Source organism: Rattus norvegicus, chromosome 4, assembly GCF_036323735.1.
Source record: "Rattus norvegicus strain BN/NHsdMcwi chromosome 4, GRCr8, whole genome shotgun sequence".
NCBI lineage: Eukaryota > Metazoa > Chordata > Mammalia > Rodentia > Muridae > Rattus > Rattus norvegicus.
Window position 1 is genome coordinate 184130181 of NC_086022.1, and position 8757 is coordinate 184138937.

At 41.4% G+C, this 8757-nt stretch overlaps 1 pseudogene; it reads left to right on the forward strand.

Moving 5' to 3' along the window:
- The first annotated feature begins 376 nt into the window (after positions 1-376).
- On the forward strand, positions 377-2705 carry Nsl1-ps1 (NSL1 component of MIS12 kinetochore complex, pseudogene 1; annotated as a pseudogene).
- Positions 2706-8757: the final 6052 nt, after the last annotated feature.

The window sequence follows — 8757 nt, forward strand, 5'->3', positions numbered from 1 at the left end:
TAATGAAAAGGTTGATTATGTATTACTGTATAACAAGGAGGCATGTAACCAATAAAAGACTTAGGTGAACTCAGAGAGAAAACCCGGGAACTGTCTCCGAGCGCAGCTTCAGAACGAGTCACCTGTCAGCCTGCACCTGCATCCTTGCCTGAGACTCTGATTTTGTGCAGATCCTATCTGTCCGTTCTTGAGATGCTTTAAAGGTCCATGCTAGACGTTGGCACAGACAAAAGCAGCCCTGCTGTCCACGGGGATAGGCAACAGCTTAGGGAGAAGAGAGAGTCTGCTCCAGTTGTTGGGGGACCCACATAGAGACTGAGCTGCATATCTGCACTCTTCTGTTTCTTTTCAGGCCTCCCATTGATATCAGCCAGTCATGGCATACCAAGTTGCAGTAAGAGTAGGTAGGTACCTCCTCTCCTATTAAGGCTGGATGAAGCAACCCAGTAGAAGAAAAGGCTCCCAAAAGCACGCAATGGAGCAGAGACAGAATCTGCTCTCACCGTTATGAGTCCCACAAGAAGATCAAGCGAAACAAGTGTAACACATATGCGAAGAGTCAGTCCTAAACCGGGAAGTTGGCGGGTGCCCCTGAAACAGTGCTTGTCTCCGCCCCGCAGGATCAAGATGCCCAGGCCGCCTTAGATTCCCAGGCCATGGCAGCAGTTTCTCCCCTAGAGGACTTCCGAGTGCGCTGCACCTTGAAGAGGGCCATGGTGGAAGTGATAGAGATGTGCGATTGCTTCATGCAGGAGCTCGAGCTGCGCTGCCAGAGGACATCCGCGAGCTCCTGCTGCGGGACGCGCAGTGGACTTTTGAGTCGGCTGTGCAGGATAATGTCAGCATTAATGGACAGGCCTGGGAGGAAGCTACAGATCATTGTTTTGTGGATTCTGACATCAAAGTGCTTGAAGATGAATTTGATGAGCTCATAGTAGATGTGACAACAAAGCGGAGGCAGTATCCCAGAAGGATCCTGGAGAGCTAATCAAAACCTTGAAAGCACAGCATGCGAGTCTGAAGCAGTATCATCCTGTCGTGCCTCCTCTGGACCTGAAATGTGACCCTGACCCAGCTTCTCGTGTGGAAGATCTGAAAAGCCGTGGAGAAGTCATAGCTAAGGAAATGAGTGAGGCCCTGAAGGCTTTACCTGTGTTAATTGAACAAGGAGACGGCTTTTTCCAGGTCTTAAAGATGCGGCCTGTCATCCAACTGCAGAGGATCAGCCAGGAAGTCTTCTCCAGTCTTTGCAGGAGAGCAGATTCCAAGCCTGACAAGTGTGTAACACACGTAGAATCCACACCAACTGAGACTGGAGCCAGGAAGGCCTCCAACATTGTGCTAAAGAGAAAGAAAACCCCAGATTGCGCCCAGAGAAAGTGTTACCAACTGCGACTGAAGAGAATCTCGATATGTGAGCTCTGTTTGTTGGGGGAGCTGAAGGTCAATGTTGTCAATGGGTCCCAGGCTGATACCTGGGTGACTTTATTTACAGTAACGGACTCTACAGGTACTGTGTACCGTTCTGGTGTCCTGGAATCCAGTGGAGTTCTGTGCCTCTTCCCTTGAATCCCTGGGCAATAGGAGAAAAGACTTCCCCGTCGCACAGACCTGTCAGCCGCCTCAGACGACACTAGCTCTTGGCTGCCTTGCAGCTATCGAGGGACCCCCAAGAAGGGTTTTGTTGATGCACAGCTCTCTCTGTGTGAGGCTGTGAGGTGGTCCCTGCGGCCTGAGAGTTGGCGGTGGCTCTGTACATTCCTAGGCAGTCTATCAGATGAACGCACAGAAAGTGGGCCTGGCTTTAGGTTTGCCCCACGGGCAGTTGATTTGAGGTTTTAAAGTTTTGTAAGATAAACGAGAAGGCTATTATTGGGGCAGGAAATATTCTTAAAAAGGAAACCTAGGGCACAGAGCCTCTATTTCTTGCCTGCGTTTTCACTTTCATGGGTCTTTGAACATAATTGGACTGGAAACTGTTAGTTTCTTTTAAAGGATAGATCCTTCCAGTTCAAAGTGTGTCTTAGGATTGGTTGCCATGTCACTTACCACAGACCTAAACAGAGTAAGCTGCTTTAGTTGTGGACGGTGTATATCTGAGAGAGTGTCAGACTCAGCGGTGTCAGCAAGCTTACACTGAGATTTAACACAGCCCCTTATTGATTGCACTGTGTCTTACCCAGGGCATTGGAGGCAGGGACATCGAGCTTGCTGTCTGTTTCCCTTTTGGGTGATTATACTTTTGTCCGTTTTCAGAGGACAAAATTTCAGAGTCACTGATGATGACTTGGAAAACCCGCGTTGCTTTTGTTCGTTGTGTCCTAATGATCATAAACATCGTGGTTTGTCTTTATGGAGATGCTGCTTTAGGGAACTTAGATTCCATTTAGTTAAAATTTGATTTGATTTAGTGTTAATAATTATATGAGTCACTGTTGGTTTTTTTAATTTTTTTTTAAATTTTATTTTTCTTGGATATTTTATGTATTTACATTTCAAATGTTATCTGCTTTCCCCCTCCCACATACCTTCTTCCCCCTTCCCCTGTTTCTTTTTTTTTCTCCATCTTTATTAAATTGAGTATTTCTTATTTACATTTCAATTGTTATTCCCTTTCCGGGTTTCCAAGCCAATATCCCCCTCCCCCCTCCCCTTCCCCTTCTATATGGGTGTTCCCCTCCCCATGCCCCCCCATTACCACCCTCCCCCCAACAATCCCGTTCACTGGGAGTCCAGCCTTGGCAGGACCAAGGGTTTCCCCTTCCACTGGTGCCCTTACTAGGCTATTCATTGCTACCTATGCAGTTGGAGTCCAGGGTCAGTCCATGTATAGTCTTTGGGTAGTGGCTTAGTCCCTGGAAGCTCTGGTTGGTTGGCATTGATGTTCATATGGGGTCTCAAGCCCGTTCAGCTCATTCAGTCCTTTCTCTGATTCTTTCAACGGGGGTCCCATTCTCAGTTCAGTGGTTTGCTGTTGGCATTCGCCTATGTATTTGCCATATTCTGGCTGTGTCTCTCAGGAGAGATCTACAACTGGTTCCTGTCAGCCTGCACTTCTTTGCTTCATCCATCTTATCTAGATTGGTGGCTGTATATGTATGGGCCACATAAGGGGCAGGCTCTGAATGGGTGTTCCTTCAGCCTCTGTTCTAAACTTTGCCTCCCTATCCCTTCTTGTTCCCCTTTTATAGAAGGAGTGAAGCATCCACATTTTGGTCATCCTTCTTGAGTTTATGTATTCTGTGCATTTAGGGTAATTTGAGCATTTGGGCTAATATCAACTTATAAATGAGTGCATACCATGTATGTTTTTCTGTGATTGGGTTACCTCACTCAGGATGATATTTTCCAGTTCCATCCATTTGCCTATGAATTTCATTAAGTCATTGTTTTTGATAGCTGAGTAGTATTCCATTGTGTAGATGTACCACATTTTCTGTATCCATTCCTCTGCTGAAGGGCATCTGGGTTCTTTCCAGCTTCTGGCTATTATAAATAAGGCTGCAATGAACATAGTGGAGCATGTGTCTTTTTTATATGTTGGGGCATCTTTTGGGTATGTGCCCAACAGAGGTATAGCTGGGTCCTCAGGTAGTTCAATGTCCAATTTTCTGAGGAACCTCCAGACTGATTTCCAGAATGGTTGTACCAGTCTGCAATCCCACCAACAATGGAGGAGTGTTCCTCTTTCTCCACATCCTTGCCAGCATCTGCTGTCACTGGAGTTTTTGATCTTAGCCATTCTGACTGGTGTGAGGTGGAATCTCAGGGTTGTTTTGATTTGCATTTCCCTTATGACTAAAGATGTTGGACATTTCTTTAGGTGTTTCTCAGCCATTCGGCATTCCTCAGCTGTGAATTCTTTGTTTAGCTTTGAACCCCATTTTTTAATAGGGTTATTTGTCTCCCTGTAGTCTAACTTCATGAGTTCTTTGTATATTTTGGATATGAGCCCTCTATCAGTTGTAGAATTGGTAAAGATCTTTTCCCAATCTGTTGTTTGCTGTTTTGTCCTAACAAGTGTCCTCTGCCTTACATAAGCTTTGTAGTTTTATGAGATCCCATTTGTCGATTCTTGATCTTAAAGCATAATCCATTGGTGTTTTGTTCAGGAAATTTTCTCCAGTGCCCATTTGTTCGAGATGCTTCCCCACTTTTTCTTCTATTAGTTTGAGTGTATCTGGTTTGATGTGGAGGTCCTTGATCCACTTGGACTTAGACTTTGTACAGGGTGATAAGAATGGATCGATCTGCATTCTTCTACATGTTGACCTCCAGTTGAACCAACACCATTGGCTGAAAATGCTATCTTTTTTCCGTTGGATGGTTTTGGCTCCTGTATCAAAAATCAAGTGACCATAGGTCTGTGGGTTCAATTCTGGGTCTTCAATTCTATTCCACTGGTCTATCTGCCTGTCTCTGTATTGATACCATATAGTTTTTATCACTATTGCTCTGTAATACTGCTTGAGTTCAGGGATAGTGATTCCCCGAGAAGTCCTTTTACTGTTGAGGATAGTTTTAGCTATCCTGGGTTTTGTTTTTTTGTTTTTTTATTCCAGACGAATTTGCAAATTATTCTATTTAACTCTATGAAGAATTGGATTGGAATTTTGATGGGGATTGCATTGAATCTGTAGATCACTTTTTGTAAAATGACCATTTTTACTATATTAATCCTGCCAATTCATGAGCATGGGAGATATTTCCATCTTCTGAGATCTTTTTCAATTTCTTTCTTCAGAGGCTTGAAGTCCTTATCATACAGATCTTTCACTTGCTTGGTTAAAGTCACACCAGGTATTTTATATTATTTGGGACTATTGTGAAGGGTGTCATTTCCCTAATTTCTTTCTCGGCTTGTTTCTCTTTTGTGTAGAGGAAGGCTACTGATTTATTTGAGTTAGTATTATACCCAGCCACTTTGCTGAAGGTGTTTATCAGGTTTAGTAGTTTTCTAGTGGAACTTTTGGGATCACTTAAATATACTATCATATCATCTGCAAATAGTGATATTTGACTTCTTCTTTTCCAATCTGTATCCCTTTGATCTCCATTTTTTGTCTGACTGCTCTGGCTAGGACTTCAAGAACTATATTTAATAAGTAGGGAGAGAGTGGGCAGCCTTGTCTAGTCCCTGATTTTAGTGGGATTGCTTCAAGTTTCTCTCCATTTAGTTTAATATTAGCTACTGGTTTGCAGTATATGGCTTTTACTGTGTTTAGATATGGGCCTTGAATTCCTGTTCTTTCCAGTACTTTTATCATGAAGGGGTGTTGAATTTTGTCAAATGCTTTCTTAGCATCTACTGAAATGATCATGTGGTTTTTATCTTTCAGTTTATTTATATAGTGGATTATGTTGATGGTTTTCCATATATTAAACCATCCCTGCATACCTGGGATGAAGCCTACTTGATCATGATGAATGATTGTTTTGATGTGCTCTTGGATTCCGTCTGCAAGAATTTTATTGAGTATTTTTGTGTTAATATTCATAAGGGAAATTGGTCTGAAGTTCTCTTTCATTGTTGGGTCTTTGTGTGGTTTAGGTATAAGAGTAATTGTGGCTTCATAGAGGGACTTCGGTAGTGATCCATCTGTTTCAATTTTTTGGAATAGTTTGGATAGTATTGGAATGAGGTCTTCTATGAAGGTCTGATAGAATTCTGCACTGAACCCATCTGGACCTGGGCTCTTTTTGGTTGGGAGACTTTCAATGACTGCTTCTATTTCTTTAGGAATTATTAGGTTCTTTAAATGGTTTATCTGTTCCTGATTTAACTTCGGTACCTGGTATCTGTCTAGGAAATTTCCTTCAGATTTTCAAGTTTTGTTGAAAATAGGCTTTTGTAGTAGGATCTGATGATTTTTTGAATTTCCTCTGATTCTGTTGTTATGTCTCCCTTTTCATCTCTGATTTTGTTAATTTGGACACACTTTCTGTGTCCTCTGATTAGTCTGGCTAAGGGTTTATCTATCTTGTTGATTTTCTCAAAGAACCAGCTTTTGGTTCTTTTTATATTCCTTTTTGTTTCTACTTGGTTGATTTCAGCTCCTGCCTTCTACTCCTCCTAGGTGTATTTGCTTCTTTTTGTTCTAGAGCTTTTAGGTGTGCTGTCAAGCTGCTGATATATGCTCTCTCCTGTTTCTTTTTGCAGGCACTCAGAGCTATGAGTTTTCCTTTTAGCACAGCTTGCATTGTGTTTCATAAGTTTGGGTATGTTGTATCTTCACTTTTATTAAATTCTACAAAGTCTGTAATTTCTTTCTTTATTTCTTCCTCAACCAGGTTATCATTGATTAGAGCATTGCTCAACTTCTATGTATATGTGGGCATTCTTTCCTTATTGATATTGAAGACCAGCTTTAGCCTGTGGTGGTCTAAACCGCATGGGATTATTTCTATCTTTCTGTATCTGTTGAGGCCTATTTTATGACCAATTATATAGTCAGTTTTGGAGAAAGTACCATGAGGTGGTGAGAAGAAGGTATATCCTTTTGTTTTAGGATAGAATGTTCTATAATAAACTGTTAAGTCCATTTGGTTCATGACTTCTCTTAGTCTGTCTACGTCTCTGTTTAATTTCTGTTTCCATGATCACATCAATGAGAGTGGGTGTTGAAATCTCCTATTATTTTTGTGTGAGGTGTAATATGTGCTTTGAGCTTTAGTAAGGTTTCTTTTATGTATGTAGGTGCCCTTGTATTTGAAGCATAGATATTTAGGATTGAGAGTTCATCTTGGTGGATTTTTCCTTTGATGAATATGAAGTGTCCTTCCTTATCTTTTTTGATGACTTTTGGTTGAAAATTGATTTTATTCGATATTAGAATGGCTACTTCAGCTTACTTCTTCAGACCATTTGCTTGGAAAGTTGTTTTCCAGCCTTTACACTGAGGTAGTGCTGTCTTTGTCTCTGAGGTGTGTTTCCTGTAGGCACCAAAATGTTGGGTCCTCATTGAGTATCCAGTTTGTTAATCTGTGTCTTTTTATTGGGGAATTGAGTCCACTGATGTTGAGAGTTATTAAGGAATAGTAATTGTTGCTTCCTGTTATATTCGTGTTTGGATGTGACATTATGTTTGTGTGCTTTTCTTCTCTTTGTTTTATTGCAAAACGATTAGTTTCTTGCTTTTTCTAGGGTGTAGCTTACCTACTTGTGTTGGGCCTTACCATTTATTATCCTTTGTAGGGCTGGATTTGTAGAAAGATATTGTGTACATTTGGTTTTGTCATGGTATATCTTTGTTTCTCCCTTTATGTTAATTGAGCGTTTTGCTGGATACAGTAACCTGGCCTGGCATTTGTGTTCTCTTAGGGTCTGTATGACATCTATTCAGGATCTTCTGGTTTCCATAGTCTCTGGTGAGAAGTCTGGTGTAATTCTGATAGGTCTGCCTTTATATGTTACTTGACCTTTTCCCCTTACTGCTTTTAATATTTTTTCTTTGTTTTGTGCATTTGGTGTTTTAACTATTATGTGATGGGAGGAGTTTCTTTTCTGGTCCAATCTATTTGGAGTTCTGTAGGCTTCTTGTATGCTTATGGACATCTCTTTCTTTAGATTAGGGAAGTTTTCTTCTATGATTCTGTTGAAGATATTTAGTGGTCCTTTGAGCTGGGAGTCTTCACTCTCTTCTCTACCTATTATCCTTAGGTTTGATCTTCTCATTGTGTCCTGGATTTCCTGTATGTTTTGGGCCAGTGGCTTTTTCAGTTTTACATTATCTTTGACTGTTGTGTCAATGATTTCTATGGAATCTTCTGCTCCTGAAATTCTCTCTTCTATCTCTTGTATTCTGTTGGTGATACTTGTATCTATGGCTCCTTGTCTCTTCCCTTGGTTTTCTATATCCAGGGTTGTCTCCCTTTGTGCTTTATTGTTTCTATTCCCATTTTCTTTTTTTTTTTTTTTTTTTTTTTTCGGAGCTGGGGACCGAACCCAGGGCATTCCCTATTTCCATTTTCAAATCCTTCACTTGTTTGATTGTGTTTTCCTGTAATTCTTTCAGGTGTTTTTGTGTTTCCTCTTTATAGGCTTCTGCTTGTTTATTTGTGTTTTCCTGCATTTCTCTAAGGGAGTTCTTTCTGTCTTTCTTGAAGTCCTCCATCATCATGATCAAACGTGATTTTAAATCTAGATCTTGCTTTTCTGGTGTGTTTGGATATTCAGTATTTGATTTGGTGGAAGAATTGGGCTCTGATGATGCCATGTAGTCTTGGTTTCTGCGCTTGCCTCTTTCTATCATGTTGTCTCTGGTGTTACCTTGTTTTGCTATTTCTGACAGTGGTTAGACCGTCCTATAGGCCTGTGTGTCAGGAGTGCTGTAGACCTGATTTCCTGTTTCCTTTCAGCCAGTTATGGGAAGAGTGGGTTTTTTAAGTAATGTATAAAGACCACAATCTTGGCTAACAAGGCATTATTGGTAGTGGCTTTTGTGGGAGTGCAGGCTGAGCTCTGTATTTTAGAATGAACTAGCTCTTGCTTTATGGTCTCTATGTGACTCCAGAAGATGACTGTTCCTGACATTGAAGTGAGAAGTGCCCAGTAAGGCAAGACTGGGTGGCAGTATGGTGGGATCCCATTGAAGCAAGAGCTACATAGCAAATCGGGGCAATGAGCTTGGAGAGATCCCCCTAGGTGATTCTGGATGGACCTGTGAAATCAAATCGTGAAAGCCCTCTTTTCACACATGGACTCTGAGGTCAGCTCAGAGGAGTTTAGAGTGATTGACACTCCCAGCACCAATGGGA